Genomic DNA, 24,294 nt, shown 5'->3' on the forward strand with positions numbered 1-24,294 from the left:
CTCCGCGCGGGTCCTGCTCTTGGAGGAGCGGCCCGGGGAGGCCGCACGCGGAGGGCGAGCGCTGGGCCTGCCCGAGGGCCCGCCGCAGGCCGCCGCGGCACCGGAGCCGGGGCGGGGCGGTGGGGGTGGGGGGGCGGGGGGGGGGGGCGGGGGGCGGGGCTGCACCTGCGGCGCGGCCGCGGGAGGGCAGGGCGCGCCCCAGGCCCACCTGCGTGGCGTCAGGCCCGGCCGCGGAGGGAAGCCCCGCGCACTTTCGGCTCCGCAGGGCTGGGGAGCCGCCGAGCCGCACCGACCTTGCCCGGGGCGGCGGGGGTGGGGCACGGAGGGCGGGCCGGGCCGCAGGCTGGGCCCCACGGGCTGCCCTCTTCTGCGGGCACGCGGCGCGCGGAGAAGCCGCCAGGCTGCGGCCGCGCTGGGGAGACCGGCCCGGAGCTCACGGGCGGCCCGCGGGCTGTGGGCTCCTCCGAGAGGGAAGGCGCGGCCTGGGCGGGTCCCACAGTCCCTCCTGCCGCTGGAGCCCCCGTGCCCTTCTGGAGCCGAGCCCCTGCCCCTGGCCGTGTTTCCTGGAGACCGAGGCTGCCTGAGGCTTTAGTGGGCAGTGCAGGGTAGACCCCTCGGCTGGGGGCGGCCGGTGGAAGACCCCGAGTCCTTCACAAGTCTCTGCCCAGCTGCGTCCACCAGCCTGAAACCTCCGCGTCCTGGTCCCAAGGAAGCCCCGGCCGGTGGGTTTGCACAGACAGCCCCGCGCACCGGCACCGGCTGCGGTGGAACTCTCCTTCCCTCACTGGGAAAGTGCCCACCCGCCCGTGGCCACTGCTCAGGACGGTGCCTTCCGGGCAGCTCCCCTGCTGCGGCCTCCCGCCTCGGCAGGGCAAGGCCAAGAACCATGCGACCAAACCAAGTGTGTTGTTCTGGGACCTGGGTCCCCACAGGGTTCAGACTCAAGTTCCCAACCCCGGGGGCTGCCCCGGGGGCCCTAAGAGGACTTCGGATTGGAGTCAGAAGGCAGAGCGGCCGGCAGGTGGGGCCGTCAGCCCATCGGCTCCGCCAGGTCAGTGGGCAGACTTTCCGGGGTTCAGGGAGTGAGTTTCACGGTGGCAGAGTGACTCTGACCTCCTCCGTCAGGAAGGCAGAGAGCTGTGTGGACCCGCGTGGGGCTGAGGTGGCCGACGGGAGTCCAGCCCTGGTGTGGGGCTGCTGTCTGTGGACTGGGCATTCCGTAAGGGGTTGCTCCATTTTTAAACGGAGTGTCCCGTGGCCGCCGAGCCATTGGCTGTGCTGATCTCTGACTCAGCCAGTCTCTGACCCTCCCAGCTGGCCCTCGGTCACTTACAGGGAGCTCTCGCTTACACACAGGCTGCCTTAAGCCCCGGACCTCTGTTTTCCGCGCTGTGAAATGGGAACACTGATAGAATTAGCTGGTGTTTATTAGGGGCCCACGACGGCAGCGCTCGAGTCACCTGGGTCCCAGCCACGCGTGGAGCAGGAATCTAACTCACAGCATATAGTGTCCCCCGTCCCTCCTCCTGGATGTCTGCTCCGGCCCCTCTCGGGAGCCCCGCTGCGTACCTCAACCTCGGTCCTCCCCTCATCTCCCACCTGAACCCAGCGCCACCCAGCGGCCTAGGGGGCCGCCCAGGGGTCCGCTGGGCAGCTTGTCTGTCCCTCTGCTTCGCCAGGGAGGCCGGCTCCACCTGGCATAGCCTCCCTGCTTGGGTGGCCGTTGTATCGCCAAGCCCGGCACGCACAGGTGCTGAGGAAGACAGTGCCGGCAGGAGAGAAGGAAAAACCGTGTGGGTCAGCTCATTGCCCCTTACCAAGGCTCGGCATGTGACTCCCTCCGCTGTCGCCAGGGTTCAGGAGCTTCAGGTCAAATGCCAGGTGGGGTGCGTCCCTGTCCTGGACTGGGAGTGGGGGTTCCCAGGCAGAGGTGTCAATCCAGGCGGACACAGGATGATGGAGAAGGCTGTGTGTGCGTCCCTGATGGGGCAGGAGCCCTGCGGGTGCTAAGCAGAGGAGGGCACTGCTGCCTTGTGGGGAGCAGCTTCCGGACAAACACCGAGGACAGGCTCCTTCGCCCCGTGACTGCCCGGAGGGCTTGGCGGCCCAGGAATGCACCTCACTCCACCGGCTGGCAAGAACATCCAGTGGCCGCGAGTGGGCAAGGGGTGGGGGCAGCCTGTGGACGGGAGGGCAGCACCCCAGAACAGAGCCAGGGCTACACAACCCTGGGACTCCTGCCGGCCCCCTGAGCAGAGGCCTTCTTAGCTGAGGGGTGGAGGTCCCATAGCACTGCCCCGTTGGGGGGCTTGTCAGGTGGGGTCAGGACGAGGGGCCAGAGAACCGAGCCTGGGCCTGGGGCTCGGCTTTGTGTGGGAGGTGATGTCCATGATTCAGGGCGCCAGAGGGTGGCTGGGGACCAGTGTGTCCTCGTGCTGGTCAGGGATGGCATTTCCCTGGCAGAACAGCATGTCTGGCAGGAGCAGAGCCAGCCTGGCGCTGTGGGGCTCGGAGCCATGGTCAGGGTTCCACCAGAGCCAGGACAGGAAGCCGAACTCGGGCTGGGGGAGGAAGGGGTTACCGTCATGTGGCAGAGCTAAGCGACCAAAGGTCAGAGAGCTCTTCTCGGGTAAAAGCAGGCACCAGGCAGGTCCCAGGTCTGTCCGGTCCCACAGCTGTCCCTAATGGCCTTGCCTGTTGCTGGACGGGCACGGGGTCTTCACGCGGGTGCGGCCATCATCCCAGACTGAGCTGGCTGGTGTAAGACGCTAAGGGCCCAAGAAGAGACTGCTCAGGAGGGTTTCCTGGATGAGGAGGCTTTGCTCTGGCAGAAGGGGGGGAGGGCTCCCTCCAGACAAGAGAGAGGGGTCTTGCGAGGCTGCAGGGAGAAAGAAAGTGGGGGGAAGGCCAGGCCCCTGCAGAGTGGGGTTCCCAAGAGCGAGGACCCATGGACCAGGGAGAGCCCGATGGGGAAGCCTCAGCACGGCCGCAGGCCGGGCAGGGTGTCGGGAGAGGCACTGGTCACCCGCGCGCTCCCCTCACTCCAGCCAGGGGTGTGGCCTCCGTCCTGGGGAGCTGGCAGGTCAGGCCTGTCCTGGGGCCGTGTCCTGGCTGGGGCTGTGGGCGGGCGGCCACTTCTGAGGGACTGGGTCCTGGAGGCTCCTCGTCTCTCCTGGGGTGCCACTGTCCTCGGGCAGCCTCTTCGTTGTGGCTGCCGCGTCTGGGCAGGTCCCCACCTTTCCTGGGTCTCCGTTTCCTTGTCTGCCGAAGGAGGCCGTGGAGGCACTCAGCTCCCTGGGCTCCGGGAGCTGCAGGGCCTGGCTGCGGTGCTGGGGGGCATGGCCCTGGGGGCCTGAGTGGCTCGGGGTCCTGGGAAGAGTGGGCAGCAGGTGGTGAAAGCCTCTGCGGGCAGAGCCAGCGTTTGTCTGGGTGCCGGTGCTGGGGAGGTCAGTCTGGGGGAACCTCCTGACCTGCTCCCTGCTCTGTTCCCGGTGCAGGCCCCGGCCAGCAGCAGGGGCTCCCCCCTGTGGAAGGCGGAGGGACTGCATGGACAGGTGACCCAGGGCAGGGCAGGCGCTCCTGGGGGTCCCGCCGGTGGTGTCTCCTCCGGGTCAGGGCTCTGGGAGCACGTGCTCAGCGTCAGTGGTGCAGCCACTTGGTTCCTGAACGTGGGTTTGCACGACATCAGCAGCCGTCAAGGGCAGCAGCTCCTTCTGGTTCCTCCGGCCCCGTTCGGGGTGCAGCCCCGTGAGCCGGGAAGAGGCGGATGGGAGATTTCTGCGGCAGAGTTGGAGAACCGAGGCTGTCGAAGGCCCACGACCTTCCTGGTCTGAAGCGACAAGGGCCACGGGGCCTCATGCACATGTGGGACGGACGCTCCGCGTGTGGCCCAGGGGGTGCTGTGAGTGTGCCCTGGGGTTCTCCTGTGAGCAGAGAGGCCGGTGGGCGGGGCTGAGGCCTCCAGCAAAAGGCTCTGGGTGTTCCGGCCGGTCCGCACGCTCATTGCTCTGCCCGTTTATTGGCTATAAACTGACAAACAGGCGTGACCTACCTTATGTGTCTCCAAAGGCCGGGGCCGGGTGGGGCCCACTGGATCTGGTGGCTCTGGGCACATGGTGGGGCTGAGCGCCCGGCCAGCACCTGGTCCCCCCGTCCTGTCCTTGCTCTGGAACCTTCAGAGGCTCCCCAGTGCCTGAAGACAGAGTTCTGGGTCTGACCTTGGCACTGGAGGTCCCGTGGATATTATGGGCACCTTGAAAAGAGGGGCGCAGGAACATGGGTGCCCTGATAGGCAAAGGCTGCTCCCGCCCACAAGGACACCTTCAGGTCCCTCCAGGCTCCCGCCCCGCTGCACTCACCTTCGCGGGCATGGTCCCCTGCACGGTGGTCTGCTGCCTGCCTCCTTGAGATGTGAGCCACACGAGTGTGGCACTTCTGACGGGTCACTGCGGGGTCCTGGTTCCATGAGGGGCTTCGGAAGTGTTCCTAAACAAACAAGAAAGGAACAAAGCACCTCTCGTTTTGGTGCCGAGGGCAGGAAAGGGCGCCCCCAAACAGTGGCTCCTGGGCTGGAGGCCGGCAGGGTCCATGCAGCCTTCCCCAGCCCCTCCTTCCCCTTGATCTGTGGCCCAGCAGGTGGTCTGGGCGCTGTCAGGTGAAGGGGAGCCCAGCAGGCAGGACTTCGGGAGGTGCCCCCAAATGAGACGCGAGCTCCTCCGGGCTAATCCTTGGAGGATGCCGGGAGCCCCATCGCAGTTCTGTCCACACTGGGACCGGGGCTCCGTGCCAGCCCTGGGCCCGCGGATCACAGGGCCCCTTCTTCCCTCCTCTGCTCTGGAGCTTTTTGGCAGCTTGGCTGGTGGGTATGGGGTTGCCTCAGGGTGTGTGGTCATTGATCAGGAACTCAGGGAGCTCTGGGTTAAGGACAGAGGGATGTGGGGACCGGCCCTGCGCCTCTGCCCTCCTCCTGTCCCAAACCTCAACTTACCTCTCGATGTCAGCAGACTCTGGCCCCCACCCCAGAGACTCAGCATCTCATCTGGGCTGAGGGGAGCTGTCAGATGGAGGCATTCAAGGCAGGGTCTCTGCTGTCCCTCACGGGCCCTGGGCTGTAGGATTCCATTTTAACCCCTGCGCAGAACTGCCCCCTTACGTCTCCGCCTGCGGCTGCCTGTCAGGCCCGAGTGGCCCTCGAGGGGAGAAGATGCAGTGCAGGCGGGGCAGGGGCTCCGGCCCGCGGGCGGGGTGTGGGAACTTCCTGGGCCTGCCTGTCTCCAGTCGTGAGGCGTGCCCTGCCCACAAGGGTGTGCTCCCGGTGCGAGCACGGAGGCGTCCCCAGGCACGGGGGTCCCAGGGCGTGATGACCGGGAGGGACCTGCCCGCCAGGGACCTGCCCGCCTGCCCGCCTGCACGCCAGGCTGGGCTTCTCCAGGCCCCCGCGGGTGGACCGTGCGCCTGCCGTCTCCTGTGGGGGGAGGGGCAAGCAGCACCCTGCTCGACGGGGGAGGAAACCAAGGCTCAGAGAAGCTCCTGGGCTGTGCTTTCCAGCGCGTCCTGACCCCAGGAGTCCTCAAGCACAGAGGGCCGCAGGGGCCAGTCCTCACGACGGATGGCCACTTGCCTGTCTGGTCCCCCCGGGATGTGCCCTGGTGGGTTTCAGGATGCATCTTCTGTTTTTGGCATTTCTCAGCACGGATGGGGTGGTTTTGCCGGAATTTTAAAAAATCAGTCTTAGCAGAGCACAAGGCGGTCTCCGGACCCGTTTCCAGGCCGAGCCGTTTCTGGGGTCCCCGGGGTGTTTGGTGCTGTGGGGACTGGGTCGTGCGCACGGGCTCGCGAGCTGGCTGCGACACACGGCCGCTGTTAAAAAAAATCAAATTAAACTAATTAAATTACGTGAAACATGTGAGTTGTATCAGAAACGTGAGGTGACGAACGGTCACACTTCTGGCCTCCTCATCTGTCACGCCCGCTGCGGTCGGCACCCTCCTCTCAAAGCCGCGGGGTCCCAGCGTCTGCCCGGCGGCCGTCCCCGGGACGTCGGTGGCTGCGTTTCCTCCAGGCGCATGTACGTGGAAGTTGGCCGACAGCGCCCAACCGCCCACCGAGGGTTTTGCCCCCGGGAGCTGCTGGTGAATCGTACCAATGCCTCCTGGTTACGATTATTATCTGGTATTTACTTTGCCAAGTATGAAAACTCGTCATCTAAAAGAATTCTCTCGACGCAGTCTTCCTGGATAACCGTGGACTCATCACGCGGCTCTGCAGAGAACGTCTCTCCTCGGCTGTTGAGGTGGACTTGAGAGCCGTGCGCGGCGGCTTCCGGGGCCCAGGCGGCGGCCCAGCAGTCCCGGGCGTGCACGCGGCCCAGCGAGCGGACGGTACTCCGTCCTGATGACTGCGGCCCCCACGTTGTCCTGTCCGTCCCCGGGACGCCTTATCCTGTCCCTGGAAGTCCGCGGCCCTCCGCCGCCCACCTGCCTCCCCTCAGGAAACCACCCATGTGTTCTCTGTACTTAAGAGTCCGTTGCGTCTTTGTTCGTTGGCTGTGGTGTGGAGGTTCCACGTGCGTATGGAATCACGTGTTTGTCTGTCCCCGACGGGCTGGTTTCGCTTAGCGCGACGCCTCGGTCCACGCACGCCGCGGCGGGTGGCCAGCGCTCCCCCTTGCTGACGGCCGAGTCCTCCGTCGTGTGTGTGGCACGTCTCGACTTGGTGGTGGACACGCGTGTGCTTCCGTCGCGGCTGTGGGACACACGGGGGCTTCACGTCGTCCCGGATCCGTGTTGTGTGTCTGCGGGCAGCGCAGCGGCGGGGTCGCTGGGTCCTACTGTCTTTCTATTTATAGTTTCTGGGGAACTTCCATACTGTTTTCCACAGTGGCTGCGCCTGTTTAAGTTAATATAAATAATATTTTATAAAGAGCAGCTTTTTCCCCCCAAAACCAAATCCAGTGAGAAGGGGGTGTTGCTGTTTGGGGTTGCAGGTCTCTGCCATGCCGGGCAGGAGGAAGGGGCTGGGCTCTGGATCTGTGGCTGCACCGCGGCCACCGCACCTGCTGTCGGGGCCGGGTGGATGGGGCGCACACGCAGGAGCCCCCCGGGAACAGCACGTGGTCCTGACCCCCGCCACAGCCAAGGACGGAGGGGTCGCGGGTGAGCGTGGGGCTCTGCCTCCTCGGTCCCAGTGGTCCGTGTTTCCCTGTGAGTGGATCTCCCTCTATCCGAGCACTGGCAGGCGGGCTGGGGGGCCGGGGCGGGTGGGGGCAGACTTCCTGGACATTGACGCGCCGAGTCTCTGTCCCTAGCGCTGCCACACCGCCGGGAGGAAATGCCTTCAGACGCTTGGAAGCCATCAGACTTGCCGTGCCGGGTACGTGCGCCCCAAAACGCTCATTTCGACTTCAGCTCAAACGTCATGGGCAACAGATCCTGTCGCTTTGCCCCCAGGTGGCAGGCTTGCCCTGCGGGGTTCGGAGCGCGGCGCCCATGGAGACGCACGCAGGGCACCCAGTGCACGGGCTGCAGCTGCTCTTTCCCGCCAATACCGCCCGTGCCCCGCGGCTCACACAGGGCGCTGGGAACCTCAGCTCGCCTTCCAGAAGTCCCCAGGGCAGTGGCTTTCTCTCTGTGACTCTGGGTGCCTGGTGACAGAGGTGGGGGCAGGGGGAGGGCTGACCCGGCGCGGCCTGGAGCCCCGGCCTGGTCCGTGCAGAGCCTCACTCGCCGCCGCGCTGAAGTCGGTGCAGGGGAAAGGAGGAGGCGGTGCGGACAGAGCAGACCGCGTGCCCCGTGCTGGGGGTTCTGGGGACCCCTGGGGCTCCCCGTGGCCGCCCTTTGGGAAGCGTGCCCCCTCGACGGCCTCCTCTGGTCTCTGCCTCCTTGGCTCAGTTCTGTGCTCCCAGGGAGCTTCTCCTTCCGGCTGTTCCCGCGCGGCCTGTCGTCCCTCCTGTGCGTCCCCTGCATAGTGCTGCTGCCGGCCACTTCCCCGCCCTGGGGGCCTGCGTGGTGCTCTCTCTGGGGCAGAGCACCGGGGTCCCAAGCTGGTACCTGTGTCCGGCCTGTTCCCCCCTCCCTGCCCCGGGGGTCGTTCCCGGCCAGTGGACACCAGTGGAGGGAGAGGCAGACCTGGTGACGCCCGACGGGGTTGGGGGCGGTGAGGCCAGAGGAGGAGGTGTCTGGGGGCAGGCAGGGGCTTGCGGTGGGCCCCTCGGCATTCCCGTGGGGAGTCTGCAGGGCACCATGAGGGGGTGCGGCGGGCATCAGAGTCGCGCGGGGAGGAAGCCCCTGGGGCGTGGGGGGACACACACTGGCTCTCCCCATGCACAAGGGCAGCGAGGGTAGGCGGGGCACCACGGACTGGCAGGGGCAGGCGACGGGTCCCTTTGACCCCTGGGGGCTTGGGCAGGTGGCCATTGTGTGGGGTGGGCGTGCCCGTCGGGTGTAAGCGTCGCGGCCCTGGCAAACGGACTTGGGCTGGGCCGCCCTCCCACCTGTCTGGGCCTGGGCTGTATGTCCTGATGAACTAGGCTGGCCCTGGGGGGGCGGGGCCAGGTGGGCCTCTCCGCCCTGTCCCACGGCCTGGCCCAGCCTGGCACTGAACAATGTCATCTGTGAGTGGTCACCTGTGGGCAGTGGCCAGTTTCCAGGACTTGACGTTGGTCTGGGTGGGAGTCTGGGCAGAGGCTGAGCGCCAGAGACAGGAGGGCCCCCTCCTCCCCTGGGGCCCTCCCAAGGAGGAAGCGGCTCGGCTGAGGGCCGTGCCTCCTGCCCGCAGCGCCCACTCCCGAGGCTGCTGACCCGGCCGCGGGCCCCCAGACTGTCAGGGGGCCCAGTGTGCCAGTGTGGCTGGAATGGGGGGCAGCACGGGGGAGCCTGGCACGGCTTGAGGGGCAGGGGTCGGCGGGGTGGGGCTCCGCTCACACGGCCAGGTGCGGCCGGGCTTATGCCAAGGGCTGACCTCACGGTCCGTAACGGCCGCGCCCCGGCTTGCGGTGGGGTGCTGTTGCCTAATTAGGTTCTGCTGTGCCAGCCCTGCTGAGCCCCACGCCCGCCCCGCGCTCACAGACGTGTCCGGGCACGGATCCTGGGCTCCCGGGGCGGCAGGAAGCCGCGGTGCCTGCTCGGGGACCCGGCAGTAGCCGGCTGGGACGGCGGCAGGAGCTTGCTCCGACCTGGTGGGCTGCACGATCCCGCTGCCTCCGGTGAACCTGGGCCAGGAGACCCCACACCTGCCGGTGAGCCTGGGGCTGGGGCGCGCAGAGGGGTGACTGGGAGCAGAGGGTGCGCCTGTGAAGGGCTGTAGTGGGCAGAGCCGGGCTGGGGCTGGAGCGACCCATGAGCCCTGGGTGCCCTGGCCTTGGGGCCACCTGGTCTCTCCCCGTGCTCTTCTGAGGCACGGGACCCCAGAGAGCTCATGGCGGGCAAATTCTAGGTCTATTGGAGGGTGCAGGCCAGATGGAGGTTGGGGGGCCAGAGCGGGCCAGGATGAGGGAGGGACAGACTCCTGGGGGTTGGAGGGGGCATCGGAGGCCTGGGTTTCAAGCGTCATGTGCTAAGATTGATCCGAGGCGACCGGGGGAGGGGGGGCGCCGTGGGGAGCCTGGGCCTGCCCACCTTCGGTCATGCTTCCTCCTTGGGCAGAGCACGGCTCTGGGTGTCTGGAGGGCCCAGGTGTCCCGAGGTCTACCCCAGGGCTAGGCCGGGAAACTCTGTCCTGGGCCCAGTGGCCTCCCACCTGGCCTCTGCAGCCCCTCTCTGGCCCCCAGGGAGGAGGAAGCCCCCGCAAGGAGGCAGCCGTGGGTGTGAGGAGAGCTCGCCGGCTGGAGCGGGGGTTCCAAGCTGGAAAGGAGCCTGAGCAGAGGCCAGTGGGCTGAGACTGGGGGGCACAAGGAGGCAGGCAGAGCCTGGGGCCCTTCAGGGTTTCGGAGAACAAAGGGGCTCTATCTTCTGCACAGACCGTCAGGTGGCTGAAAGGGCCTGAGCCCCAGGGCCGGGGGACGGTGCCAAGGGCTGTGGGAAGGGTGAGCGGGCAGCCTGCTCGGCCGTTTCTGGGCCCCGGGGCCCGCCCCACCACGGCCCGCAGCACGCCGGCTCCTCCTTCACAGCCGAAGGTACGGGCTGATTTCTGTGAAGCGATGCCTGTTCTGTCTTTGAACATCATGGAGCTGTGGAAAGGTCCCAGCACCGGGCAACAGTCACGCTTTGGTGACGCTGGGGTGACCGGCCCTCACCTGGGTGGGCTGTTCAGCTCCGGAGTGTGGTGAGCTGGGCTGTCCTACAACAAGTGCCCCAATCCCCCCCGCCGTTGGCCCGGATGGCCGGCAGGCCTCACGCCCGCCGCCCTGCTCTCTCTCCAGGTGTGTGATGTCACACAGGTCCAGCCTCTACTCCAGAGGGGGACGCCGGGGGCCCGGGGGACAGAGGGACCTCAGAGCGGCTTCTTCCGGCCTCCCGCACGCAGCTGGCCCCCGCTGGTGACCCGGGCCAGCCCCATCTCTCGCCTGCTGCCCCCGGCCGACTAGAGCCCTCCACCCTCCACGATGGCTCCCCCACCGGGGGACCCAGGGCCCAATCTGAGGACTGGACAGTCTTTCCTGAACATCAATATTCTGCCTGTGGGTGAGTGAGGCCTCTGGTCAGACACGGACGTGGTTCGGAGTCCAGTCCTCCCTCCCGGGAGAAAGAGTTCTGCCTGTGCCCCCGGAGCAGGGGGAGCCGTGGGCGGGGGCCCAGCACACGATGCCGACGGTGGCCGGTGTGCCCCGTCCCCAGTGCACAAGGGTGACATGTCTTTGCTGGTCTTTTTCCAAGATGGGGGGCTGAGATGGCCTCACCCAAGGACCCAGGCTTTCCTCTAGTTGAGCAGGAATTGTGGTCCAGGAACAAGTGCGTCCAAGGGGGGCTCCCCGCGGCTTCAGGCAAAGGCGATGCAGGCTTCCTGCAGGGCTGGAGCTAAGAGTGGGAGAGGACACCCAAGCAAGGTCAAGGCCCCGCTGCCTGCAGCCCAGGTGTGTCCTCCGCTCAAGGGCCAGGGCAAGGGTGGCAGAGGGAACAGACTTTCCTGTTAGGAAGATGGCTTTGGGGCTGCCGGCTTGCCTGCCAGCTCTGTCCGGGACAGTGGGACCCCTGGGATCCTGGCCCAGCTCGGGGGTCCTCAGCACAGCCGTGCTGTGCATCCCGGGGAGGCTCTCGGTGTCCCTGGGCCCGTCTGGTCTGTGCCTCCCCATGGCCTGGAGGCAGTGGCGTCTGTGGTCTCCGGAATAGGGTAGCACTGGTTTGGAGCATGCGGTCTCCTCTCCAGCTTCCGGAGAGCTGGGGTGCTGCGTGCACACTGGAGCGCTCACGTCTCAGGTACGTGTCTAGAGAAGGTCCTGCCACGTGAAGTGCCACGGAACCACCACCTTACGCTCGTTTGTGGCATCTCGGCTTTCAATGCCTGGAAGCACGCAGGAGTACACGGGTGCAGGCGACCCTGGCCAGGTGGGAGAGCCCCTCCCCGAGGGCAGGGTGGGTGTCGGCAGACTCCAGCTGCAGCAGCTCTCCTGCCATATAATTTGCTTGAGCCAGGGACGGTCTGTCCACGTGGAAGACTCCCATACTGCTTGGTGGGAGCCTGCCGGCCGGGCGAAGCTCTCCAAGAGGCAGGGGGCTTATCCTCTTCCGCCCCAGGACAGCTGGCTGCCATGTCCTGAGTCTCCTGCACCCTGGGTGCAGTGGAGGCCACTGGGGCGCGTCTGTGCCCGGTCCTACGGCTCAGGCCCCTCAGGCCGGGGCGGAGCTGCTACCTTTGGGCTGGGGTCCTGCCAGCCCCTGACTTGGGAGTTTGGGCTTAGAGCCGGGGGCCCTGCTGGCGCCCACCCGGAGTGGGAGAGCCCCCAAGTCCGCTGGCTCTTCCGTTCTTGTCTGAGCAGCAGCGAGTTGGCCTCTGCCGGCTGGTGCAGGGGCCCTGGCTCCTCCTGGATCCTCCTGGGCAGATGGGCAGCGGGTGGGACCCTGACTCTGCTCTCTCGGGAGGTCGGGGAGGAGAGCCAAGAGGGAGCGCCATCGGGGTGAGGCCAGGCCAGCAGGCCCGCGTCTTGGGATGGTGGCCCATGTGCGTGCGTCCCCGTGGGTAGATTTGCCCAGGAGGACCTGCTCGTCCCCAGGCTCTCTGTTGCCTGCTCGGGGGGCGGCCCCTCAGGGTAGCGGCAGTGGAAGTGCGCGTGGGCACGTGTATGTGGCAGGAATTGGCGCGCACCCCGTGAGGTTCTGTGCACGTGTGTGTGTGGAGGGGGCTGTGTGTGCTCCGTGCGCCCCTGTGCCCCGAGGGGCTGAACCCGGCTTGTTCTCCCACATTCCCCAGGCATGTCCCAGCAGGTCTCCTCTGCCAAGGGGACACGTCTGCTCAGAGGCCTACAGCCCCCTGCCCAGGCCCTGGGGCTGCTGCTCTGCTCAGTCTGGGACGGACACCCAGAGAAAGGGGTGGCTGGAACAGAGAACGAGGAGCCCAGGCAGGGCCCTGGGGGGAGGCTGTGGGAGCCAGGGGCCGTGGGGGAGGAACGGGCTTCACCCTCAGACTGCTGCCCCTCGCCCTGGCCCTGTCCCTTGCCTGTCCTACGTCCTGCTTTCTGTCCCCCACCGGTGCCCCCTGTGCTCTGCCTCCCCTCCGTGCCTGGCTCGTGGGTACGGATGCAGATGAGACAGGCCCTGGGCTTGGTTCTGGGCCGAGGGCTGCGGCAGGTCCTTCCGGAAGGCTCCCTGGGGCAGCACCACAGAGCAAAGGCAGGGCAGGAGAGGCCCTGGGCCCTGGAAACAGTCAGCAAGGCCATGGAGCAGCTCGCGTGTCCTGGCGGCTGCTTGGGGACAGTCAGTGGCTATAGTTCTGTTTCCCTGGTGGCCAAAGGGTTCCTCCGGGTCTGGACTGACGTCTGTCCGGTTGCCGTGAGCTGCAGCACCGTCCTGGCTGGTGCCCGCTCAGTCCCAGAGCGGGAGACGGTGTGTGTGTGCGGCGGGGGGAGGCTCAGGGCGTGCCCAGGGGCTGTGTGGCTGGGGTCCGTTCTGGGGTCCTGGCCTCTTGGTCTCGAGGACCTGGGTTGGTGGCTTGTGTGGGGGCAGGGCCGTCACCCGGTGCCTGCTCTGTGCCACCCATGCCGGGACTCCCAGCCGCGTGTCTGCGATGGGCTGCAGGCGCCAAGTTCCTGGTGGAGAAGCGAGTGTGGCCTCAGCCCCGCGGCCCACTTGTGGTGGGGAGAAAGGCCCCTTCCTGCCAGAGCTGAGTGCGTGGACCCCAGCGGCCAGGACCAGGGCTGGGACCGTGGGACAGTGCCCGGAAGGGGCCGTTCCCACGGCAGGTTGCTCACCCTTGTCCTTGAGTATCCGTGGTCGCAGGTCCCAGTTCGAGCGACTGGAAGCTGCTCTGCGGGTGAGGGTCCAGAGACCCCTAGAGCTGCTCTCCGACAACCTCAAGACAAGCATGATGAGGGCCGGGGGTGCCGGGCACAGGCTCTGAGGGGCGGGCGGCACGGGGGCCTTTCCCGGGGCCGGTAGACACCTGAGCTCGCAGGCTGGGCAACTCTCTGGCCCTGACAGACAACACACTGGGCTCTGCAGGGGGCCAGTCAGCTCTTGGTGCCCTGGGGTCCCGATGCTGGGCCAGCCGGGTGAGAGCCAGGCCTTCGGGACTCGGCAGGACAGACACAGAGGCCACACCCTGCCGGACGGGGTGCGCTGCCACACAGGGTGCTGGACAGGGTCTTAGCGGGGGAGCGGGAGTGGCTGTCCTCTGGCCACCTGGTCACAGACCAACACTCCCTCCAGGGCTTTGGAGGCTGCGGTCTGTCCTCTGGGACACGAGCACCAGGTTCACCCCGGCCCCAGCTGGCGTGTGTATGAAGGGGACCCGCAAAGGGCTTCTGTAACAGAGCTGGTGGGCGAGGGGCACCCTGGGGACCCTGCTATCTTCGGGGGCCACCTGGCTACTCCCCAGTCTGCGTCTCCTACAGCCAGGTGGGGAGGGGCTGCCGTGCGGTCCTTTCTCTTGGGGGGTCCAGATCATGGTCTCCTTTCTCCCCAAGGGCACAGAGGGGCTTACAGTGGGACAACTCCGGAGGACCTGCCTCAGATGTTGGGCACCTGGGCCCGCATCCCCGGGATGGGCCGTCTGTAGCAGCCGGAGCTCTCCGGCAGGGGTCGGACAGCCCATGGGCTCTGGGGGTGGGGGTGGGGGGTCAGTTTGAGCTGCCCCACTCCACGCCCCCCCCCAGATGCCGGGCCATTGGGCTGAGAGGGGTCTTTCTTTCACTGTGCCCTGTCCCGCCGAGGCCTGGGCCAGCCCTGTGCTGATGTGTGATGTGGCCCCGTGACGCTCAGAGACGTTCAGTCACTCCCACAAGCTCACACAACAAGATTTCCAGACAGAGGGTCCAGGCCGAGGAGGGTCCCGATGCTGCGGGCTGAATGAGGTCATAACACTGGACCGGACGGGCAGAGGGACTGGAGACGGTGGGGTCTCTCGGGCTGGAGCTGCGGGTCTCCCGCAGCGGGAGCAGCAGGCCTGTCGCCCTCTCTGGGCATCCCCAGTGCTTGGCTGGGGCTGCTGAGGTACAGCGGGGCCTGGAGTGGACGGGTCCTACTGCCTTCCTGTCCCCGTGTGGAGGCCCCGTGCGGGGAGGCTGCGGTGCATGTCCAGGCCTGTGTCCTCACAGAGCCGGGGCTGGGAGGCGGAGGGAGGGGAAGCGAGCCCGTGTGCGCTGGGCAGGAACAGGATGTGTGGACCTTCAAAGCGTGTTCAGATCCCCTGCCACCCCCTGGCACCTCCTGCCAGCTCTCTGTGTGTCGTCTTGCTTGTAGTTCTTTTTTCCCTGACTATGAAAGCAAGAAGCGAAACTTCCTCAGAGGAGATGCTTTGGAAAATACGGGAAAATATGGAGAAGAGATGGGGTCTGGCCACCTCCGTGGGCACCTTCTAGGAGGCTCTGCGCTCACTCAGGTCTCTGAGCTCCCAGCACCGCGCCTGGAGGAGCCCTACCCTGGGGATGAGCTGCGGCCTGCGTTCCCTTCAAACCCGGGAATTTTCTTCTGGAGCCTGGTTTTTAACGGCTGCCTCACAGTCCAGTGGGCACGGCCCAGCAGCCGCCGCCAGTGTCAGGGAGCCTAGAAGCACTCATGGTCACAGAGGAGGCGGCGGGGCTGTGGCCCCGCTCTTTCCTCCGAGGCCCGCGTCTTCGGGACTGTGGCCCCGGATGCGCGCACGCATCACTGGCCTCCCGCTGAGCTGCCGGCGGGCAGGGCCGGGGCCAGAGAGAGGGGGCTGTGGCCTATGCCCTTCGGAGTCAGCCCGCCGGGAGCAGATCTTACCCTGAGGAGCGGGTGGGGGCAGGTGACCACAGCGCCCTGGACGGTGCCTGCCCTGCGCTCCTCCGCTCCCCAGGCAGGGACATCCCCCCCACCCCCACCAGGCAGCCTTGTATCCAGGGAGCAGCCTGGTGTGGGGAGGTGACATCATGCCCTGCGTGATCCCTGCGAGGACTCGGTGGGTGTCGGCTTCCTCTGGGGCCGCCCCGCTCCGGCAGACGCAGTTCTAGCTGGTGGCCAGTTCGACTCTCCGGTTTGCGGGGAGTGTGGGAAGGGTCTCTCCTCTCCAGCAAGGGGAGACACGCCAGGCTTCTCGGCTTCCTGGGACAGGTTCCCTGAACCTTGCCAGTTGTGGCCGCTTTCCCCGGCATCCTGGGCACTGATGCTTCTTGTCCCTGAGAGGCCGGCCTGGCTGGGTGAATGCGGCCGTGAGCTGTTACCTCTGTGTTTGAGCCACAGAGTGACCCGAACCTCTAGGCTGGGGTCCCCCGGAAGCTGTGGTTTCCTGTGGCCTGAAGCAGGTCACACGTGGGGGATTGGTTCTGAGGAGCGTGGGGCTGGCGGCTCCCAGCTCTCCACGGATGGGAGCCTGACATGTCAGAGCTGTGCTGGGCCCTGGGACACAGACCTGGCTCTGCTGGCAGATGGGAGCCTGACGGACTGAGACCCTGCGGACCAGTCTGCGGGGGAGCGAGTGGCCTGGGCGAGGCCAGGAAGAGGGGCTCTGCCTCAGGGAGGAGGAAAGGGGTCAGCGGTCAGAAGCAGGGGATGGAGCTGGCGGTGGTCCCCAGAGCGTCTGGAGGCCAGTGGCCAGGCCAGGCTGTGAGGGTGCTGTGGCAGGAGGTCTGGGGGTTGCTTCCTCTGGAGGGGAAGCCTGGTCTTGTGGCATTTCCTTGGTGGGGCCAGGGAGCACACATCCTGACACTGGGGGCTGGGACTCCTCTGGGCTGGGAGCTGGCTCTTTGACTGCCCTGGCAGGCCAGAGGGGGCCAGTCCAGCCAGCAGCAAGCTTAGCAGAAGGTGTTTAGGTTTCCCTGAGATTGCACAACGGGCAGGTGCTTATACGGGACTGGGGAGGGGGCTCCCCTGACCAGGCTTGGTGCACTGGGTCGCAGGACCTCCCTGTGTGTGGAGCCTGGGGAGGGCGGTGTTGGGGGCAAGGTGGCTCTGCACCCCCTGATTTCAAGAGGGAGGTTGGCTTCTGGGGGCTCCCTGGGGGCTCTGCCTGGCACAGGGTGGAATTTACTGCCTGCCGGGCTCAGGGGGGACCCGGTGAGGGCCCCTCCTCCCCCCAACCTGGGGGCCACAGGAGTAGCCCAGCCCTGTCTCTGTTGCCTGCTGCCAGCTGCGGAAGGGCATGGGGTGTGAGCTCCGCTGCCCGCCCCCTGGACTCACCCTGGAGCTCAGAGCTGACAGCCGACACTCGCTGGCCCAGGCCCCTGTGCCCGGAGCAGGCAGGGAGGGAACAGCCCAGACCTGGCCTGCCTCTCTCTGGCCCGTGGAACGAAAGGGTCTTCCAGATCTTTCCAGCCAGCTGGGAAAGAGTAGATATGCAGCAGGCGAGCAGTGTTCCGCCCAGCTGGGCCAGGGGCTCTTCTTGGAGCCTGGCCAGCGGCCCCTGCCATTGGGGGGTCGCTCCCCATCAGGGTGTCCAGCCCCCACTCCTTCCTGAGCTCACCTGGGACCCTCTGGGGCCTGCTCTGCCTGGAGCTCTCAAACCTTGAGCATGGACAGCTCCACCCCAGACCCCCCCAGGTTCCCTGTCGCAGCAAAGAGCACCCCAGACGCTGCTCCTCACGACCGCAGGTCCCCTCACTCCCTCCACCTGCACGGCCACGCGCTGTCTGAACCACCTCTGTGTCTGCTGCCCAGGCTGCCCGACCGCCTGCTCCCTGCAGCTCCCCGCCACCTCCCTTCCCTTCCTCGCGCCTCGACCCACCGCACCACCCCCAACTACATAGAACACCTTCTTGCTTTTATCTCTAAGACCCTTCGTGATCTGGCCCTGGCCCTTGCTTCCCTCACCTGCCTTTCCCCCAACCCCTTTCCCTCTGTTTACCCCACCCCCACTGGGTAAAGCTTAGTGCCCCCATCTGAGGCCCCGTCCTGCTGTGCCCTTCCAACAGCCCACCCAGTGTCAGCTGAATGGTTTTTGTAAACTACACGGGGAGTAGTTTGGGTGCATGCTTTATGCTGGTCAGTAGGCAGAGGCCTCTTCTAGGGCTGGGGGCTGGGGCCGGGGTCCCACTGAATTCCTAGCTGCCCAGCTGGGGGCCCGGGGATGTGCAGGTTGCAGGAAGGGTGAGCCTAGCCAGTAGCCTGGCTACTGTGGGACATCGCTGCCTCAGGGCCCAGTGTCCCCTGCTCCACAGACAGCCGGGGTGGCTGAGGGGCAGAGGGTCTGTGGGAAAGCCTCTCACTGTGCCCCTCCCTCCTTCCAAGACACAGTCCCCGCCCCCACCTCTCTCCCTCCGTGTCACCTGCCCCCTTCCCTTCTCCCCAGAGCCACCCCCCGCCGCCCAGCACACACCTCATGGCGAAGGCAGAAACGGACTGGGGTGATGGCTACGGGCTTGGGGTGCCCACGGGGAGGCCTGGGAAGCGATGTTCACCTCCACGCCGGGATGGCCACAAGGTATCCCCAGCACCCTCTGTGTGGCGGGGAAGGCCCCTTCCAGCTGCCCTCCAGGTGCTGAGCCCCGGCACCCCCGCACCTGCCACGTGGAGACAAGCTGCTCACTGCAGGGCCCATGTTCTGCTCAACTGGTCTGGGGTCATTTGGGCCGGGACCAGCTCCAGTCCACCGTGTGCTTCCGGCTCACCAGCCTCGCCCCTCCGCTGGCCAGGGGGACTTGCAGGGGGTTCGCCCTGGGGTGGCCAGGGCGTCATGGAGCATTTCCAGCCCCCACCCCCGAGCTGGGCTGCGCTGCCCAGGGGTCTGGCTGGCCTGCAGGAGCTGAGACCCTGGCCGTGTGGATGGCCGTATTAGACGTGGCCCTGCCCAGCCCTGACCCAGCTTGTGGTCCCTGCCTTGACCTATCAGAGTCAGGTGGAAACACCCACCGCATCCAATGACAGAGGCTCTTTGGGAGCTGGATCCCTGGTCTCCAGGAGCCCGAGGCAGGTGCCTTCTCTCTGTGCCTCAGTGTCCCCCTCAAAGAAAAGGTGCTGTTGGGAGTCAGTGATCCCTGATGGCTGGCAGTGGTTTCGAGGCCTTTGGCTCATCAGAGGTGGCCCTCCCAGGGTGTCTTCCCCTTTCCTCAGGTGGGCAGCGAAATGCTTGCGCTGGGGGGGGGGGGTCAGGCTGCCCACGGGTCCTCCTGTGCCCATGGGAGATGGCTGGCACAGCACTTGTGCCAGCGCTGGCCAGGCTCGGCCGCGGTCTGTCCCCAGGCTCCGGCTGTGTGTGTGGGAGGCCGGAGCCGGCAACACTGAGACCTGATCCCCGCGCACTGTCTTGAGTTCTGATTGAGAACGGGACGTCTTAAGACCAGATGCTGGTGAAAAATGAAACACACACTTTCTAAATTTAGCCGGTTGAGAATTGCACATTCCCCCAATTAGGCCTATTGATTCGGCGTGTGCGCTGGTTCCCCCCGCCTCCCTTGCTGTGCCGCCGGCTGCCTCCACGCACGCCTCTCTGGGCCCTCGTGTCCTCGCTGGGCTCTCACCGGCTCACCTGTTACTCCTGGAGGCAGCGCCGCCCGGAGGAACAGTCTCAGCGTACAGGGGCAGCTGGGCAGTGTGGCTGGACTCCTCTCTGCCAAGGCCGAGCAGACACGCCTGAGGCTGCCCTGAAGCTGGGCCCAAGCTGTGGGGGTGGTGGGGGGGGGGGGGGAGAACAGGGGGCACGTGGTGCCCTGCCTGCAGGGACCTTGTGATCTCTCTAGGCAGCGACACTCAAAACAAGAGCAAGCCCCTTGTGACACGGTGTGTGAAGTTCTCCGGCTCAGACCGTGGATGCTGTGGTCTCAGAGGGGGTGAGCACCAGGGACAAGGCAAGCACGGAAGGCTTCCTGGAGGAGATGCCTTGCTCTAGGCCCTGGAAACCAGGCAGTGGGACCCCCTGGGTGCCAGGCTCAAGGGTCTGATATTCCATGACTGGAGAGTAGAGTTCTTGAGGATTTGGAGCCAGGAACGGCCTGGACAGGCCTGTGTTCCAGCAGTGTCGGTGGGTTGGGGCTGGGGGAGGCCAGAGGCCAGAGGCCAGAGTGGGTCTGGGAGATGTGGGAAAAGAGGCCGGGCCAGGGCGGTGCTCAGGAGGAGTGATGGAGGGCTGCGGGGGGAGGCCGGGCCAGGGCGGTGCTCAGGAGGAGTGATGGAGGGCTGCGGGGGGAGGCCAGGCTGTCCTCGCTGCTGGAGTTGCTCCCGGAGGACCCGGAGGTCATGGTGGGCATGTCCACACCCCACATGCCCTGCACGATGGCCTCTCCCCATCCTCATGGCTGGGATCCCCAGACACCACCCCCCCCCCCTGCTTCTCACAGTGTCCGGAGTCTGTCTCAGAAGGCGGGGGTCTCTCCTGGGGGTCCCTGGTCTGCATCCCAGCTTTGCTGGCAGCAGGAGTCCGGGCTTCTCTGTCTCATTGGCTTGGTTTCGGTCTCTCTGTCCCTGGGCCCTCCTTCCCTGGGTCACACCCGCAAGGTCTGCTGGGACGCAGCCATGCCCAGGCATCTCCGCCCCCAGGACTGGTGTGCGGGTCCCTCTGAGACCAGCCACCTCTTCCCCGGCTGAGCCCCATGCCGCTGGGGAAAAGGTGTGCAGATGGGGACAGGTGGCAGTGTCACCTACTCTGGCCTGCTCCCAGCCTGGGTGGGGGGGCTCTCAGCCAGGTAGTGACACAGGGGGCCTGGGGCTGTCACTCTGAGGAAAGCCTTGGAGGCTCTGGGATGTGCAAAGTGCAGAGGGGAACCCACAGCCTCTGCCCGGCCAGGGCCCTGCTGTGACGTCTCCGAAGCTAACTGTGGGTGCCCACGGGTATGATCCCAACACGTTGTGGGTCCTCAAGCGGAAGTCTCAGCCTGGCCTGGGTGTGGCTCCTGCAGGGCCCCTCCCAGCATGTCCCAGAGGCTGTCACCCGCGCACCTTCTGTCATATCTCAGGGTCCTGGCCGCTTGGGGTTGTAGGTCGGGGTGGGGAGCAGACCCAGCAGCCCTGGCCCTTTTCTGGGCTCTGGGCCCCTGGCCTGTCGGGGTGAGGGTGCTGGGGGCCGTGGGGGCGGAACCTGGAGGAACCGAAGCCCAGAGAAGGGAGGAGTTTGGCTGAGGCTTGCGCTGGTCTCACCGGCGTCGGGCCACCTGCTGTTGCTGGCCCGGGGCGGCTGGTGGGGTCTTAGCCTCCCTGGACACTGTTGCCCGCTGGACATGTTCTCTCCATCTGTGTCGCCTCTCCTCTCCCACTGCTGCCTCCTGCAGAAGGGGTGGGAGGAGGGGGCAGAGGTGGGGGCCCCCAGGAAGCCTGGGCTGGTGGGGAGGTCCTGTGAGGGAGGGCCCCAGAGGGTTCAGGGCTCATCTCTGTCGCTGCTTGGGGGGACCTCTAAGACCCGGAGCCGTGCGAGGGGACAGATTCTGACATCGTGGCCTTGGTGTATGAGGCTGGTTTGGGGAGAGGAGGCTGTGGGCCAGCCCCGCTGTGGCTCTTCTTCCCAATTTCAAGACGGCAGTGGGAAGCACCCCTCCCCGGCCCCCCCCCCCGCCCGGGGCCCTGCCCCCCCCCCCCCCCCCCGGCACGTGGACTAAGGGGGTCCTCCGCCTGGTGGGGGAGCTGCTGCCCCTCCACCCGCCAGGCCGAGACCCTGGTGCAGCTTTCTCCGCTTTCTGCACCTTACATCTTGGGGGAGGGGTGAAGCCCGGCAACCACCCCTGCCCGCTGCGCCCAGCCCCTGGACTGGGCAGAGTCCCCGGTGCCCCCCTTCGCAGTCCCACCGCCTGGGGCCACGCAGAGGGGCGTGGAGGGGGAAGAAGAGCGAGCGACGAGGCCGCACCTCTGCGGGGAAAGCCCGCGCGCCCCACCGTGCGCCCCGCTCTGCGCCCCGCTCACGCCCCGCTCTACCCCCGGCTCTGCGCCGCGAGCCCCGCTCTGCGCCCGGCGCTCCTCGCCTCTGCGCCCCGCGCCCCGCTCTGCGCCCGCCGCGGAGCCCGCGCCCCCGGCCCCCACCGCGCACGGGGCGGGCAGGGGGTGTGGTGCGGGCGGCACGAGTGACAGCGCTCTCCTCGCGCGGCGCCTCCACGGGGCGCAGTGTCGGCGCGCACAGCCCGCCGCGGGCCGCCCGGCCTGATGCCGCCCGAGCCCCCGCCCCGGCGGCCCCAGCCCGAGCCCGAGGCCGGCTGCTGACGGCGCCCCCGCCGCCCCCGCCGCCCCCGCCGCCGCAGCCGCCGCGGAGACAATGGACGCGGGAGCCGCCCCGCCGAAGCACAGTAGGTGCCGCGCCGCTGCCGCTGCTGCGCCCCGGGCTCGGTGGACGCGCGGGGGCGCCGCTGCTCGGGCGGGTCGGGGCCGGCGCGGAGAGGGGGCGCCCGGTTGGCTCCGCTGCGCTGCGGGGCGGTGGCGCGAGCGGCCTCCGAGGTCGAGGTCCAGACCCGGGAGGGAGGACTGGGATCTTGGAGGCGGCGGGCGGGGGTGTGGGTGCGGGATCGCGTCCGGCAGGTGAGGGGTCCTGGGCTCTCTTGGAGGCCCAAGTGCCGGTGGAGGCATCTGCGGCTACCCGCTGCGAACTTTCCTCCCCTGGTTTCGGGCGGATGGGGCGCTGGGGCTGTGGCCCTGTGCTGAGGCTGAGCCCCGCTGAGCCCCGGGAGGGCACCCTGTCCCCTCACTGGGTGTGGACGGTGCAGCAGGGGCACGGCCATCATCTGGGCCTGTGGGGAGGTGCTGGGCAGAAGGCGGCCAGGGTTGGCTGGGGCCCTTCTGCTTGGCTGTAGGTTCGGCTCTGGCCCCTCACCAGCACTGGCAGGGGGGTGTGGTGGGGCCTGCCCTGGCAGGGGAGGGACCCAGTCGCGCTGTGGGGGGGCTCCACAGGCTGTTTGTAGGGCGCTGGCACTGACGGTAGGGAAGCAGTACAGGGCCTGCTGGCAGAGGTAAGGGGCACACTTCAGGGGAGACAGAAACTTCTGGAGCCGGCAGAGGGAAGATGCCAGGGCCTCAGGAGGGCTCCCCCCACCCCACTCCCACTCTGCTGAGAGAGCCTGCAGGCGGACAGAAGGCTGACCCCCCAGCCGGAGTGGCCTTTCTCCCCTGGCCTTCCCCACCCCTCACCACGGGCCTGTGCGTGTTTGTGCCCTTTCTGTGCCCCCCGCCCTCATCTCCCACCGGTGAGGCTGCGCTCTCCTGGCACTTGGGCCTCGGTGCTGAGATGCTTGTCCTGAAGAGCCCGTTAGGGTCCTGCCAGGGTTCCTGGAGACCAAAGCCTCAATCGGAGCACTGTAGCCACAGAGGGGAGTTCGGGCCCCAGGAGGCAGGTCAGAATTGGGGTCAGGAGCCAGCATGTCTGCCCCGAGACCCGGCTGTGGCCCCTGCCTGGGGAAACAGCAGGGATGGGCTCTGCCGCCGCCCAGCCCCCACTTCACGGAAGTTCTCGCTGAATTTAACCCATGGTCACGTCTGCATGGCCCTAAGGAGAGGGTCTGAGGGTTCCAGAAAGAAGGGTGTCTGTGGCGGGTGACGTGTTGTCTGACTGAAGGGTCCTTCAGTCCTCTTCCCCGGCCTGAACATCTTGGTGGCCCTGTCCTGGCCTGAGCCTGGCCAGAGGCTGTGGCTCTGCCCCCCCAGCCCCCCCCACCAGAGGCAAGAGAGCTGACACTTCTTGGGGGGTCATGGGACTCACTGCTGTGCAGTGCCCTCGTGTCCTGGGGCCCGGTGACCCTCACGTTTTGGACCCTGGCCCACCTGGGCTTTGGAAGCGAGCACAGAGCTGGGGTGGGGTCTGCCCGGGGCCTTCGGGGCCTCCAGCCACCAACGGCGCTGATGGGCTGCTGTCGGGGCGCAGCTGCGAGCCGGGAGGAGGTTGGACTGGCCGAGCCCCCTCCTGAGCGTGTGGTCAGCCGGGGACCTCCTCAGCTGGTGCCCAAGCCAGGTCTCTGGGTCCCCTCGGTGCCAGAGGGTACTGTGATCCGTGCAGACCCTCCTGGTGCGGACGGGCCCTCACTCCCTGAAGCCGAGAGTTCGGGTTACATAATCCGCCCCCCCCAACGGGCTGTGGTAAATGGCAGGAGCCGGTTTGACAATAGGAGTTGTGATTGGATTTTAATCTTTAATGCCTGTGATAGACAAAGAGCAGCCGGCCTGTTGGTACATATTCTGCTGCCCTGCGCCTCAGAGGGCTACTTCTCTAGGCGTGAACGTCGCACCAGCCCTTCGCCTGCTCCCCGGAAGGGAGGGTGTCTGGCCCAGAGACCCACAGGCTGCTTGCCACCTGCTCCAGTGCTGGACAGGGCAAGGGCCGGGCTGCCAGTGGGCACTCCTGTCACCGCTAAGTCTCCCTTCTCCTCTGTCTCACGCAGTCACATCCATGGAAGCCCCCAGCCCCGAGTGCAGAGAAGGGGCAGCCGCTGGAGGTGTGAGATCATATCCACAGTGCCCACGGCAGACCCGGCCAGGCCCTTGGACCCCAAGGACCACTGGGTACAGATGGCCCTGGACCTTTGGGGCTCTGCCTGCCTCCCCCATCTGCCTGGCTGGCCCTGGGGAGCCAGAACTCTGTGACCCGATTTCCCAGGTGCCAGGGGTGGGTGCACACCTGGCTGGCCCTGGGGCCTCCAGATGGCTTCAGGCCCCAGGCAGAAGTGGGACCCCTGTGCCATCAGCCCCGCCCCCAGCCCCTGGCTGGCCCTGGGGAGCCAGAACTCTGTGACCCGATTTCCCAGGTGCCAGGGGTGGGTGCACACCTGGCTGGCCCTGGGGCCTCCAGATGGCTTCAGGCCCCAGGCAGAAGTGGGACCCCTGTGCCATCAGCCCCGCCCCCAGCCCC

The 24,294-nt window shown here is 67.0% G+C and overlaps 1 long non-coding RNA gene across 1 annotated transcript; it reads left to right on the forward strand.

Moving 5' to 3' along the window:
* The first annotated feature begins 349 nt into the window (after positions 1–349).
* LOC132001082 (uncharacterized) lies at positions 350–4,050 on the forward strand. Its single transcript, XR_009399520.1, has 2 exons — positions 350–2,760; positions 3,498–4,050. It is a non-coding gene; the product is annotated as an uncharacterized LOC132001082 (long non-coding RNA).
* The last annotated feature ends 20,244 nt before the right edge of the window (positions 4,051–24,294 follow it).

Source organism: Mustela nigripes, chromosome 14, assembly GCF_022355385.1.
Source record: "Mustela nigripes isolate SB6536 chromosome 14, MUSNIG.SB6536, whole genome shotgun sequence".
In the NCBI taxonomy this organism is placed as follows: domain Eukaryota; kingdom Metazoa; phylum Chordata; class Mammalia; order Carnivora; family Mustelidae; genus Mustela; species Mustela nigripes.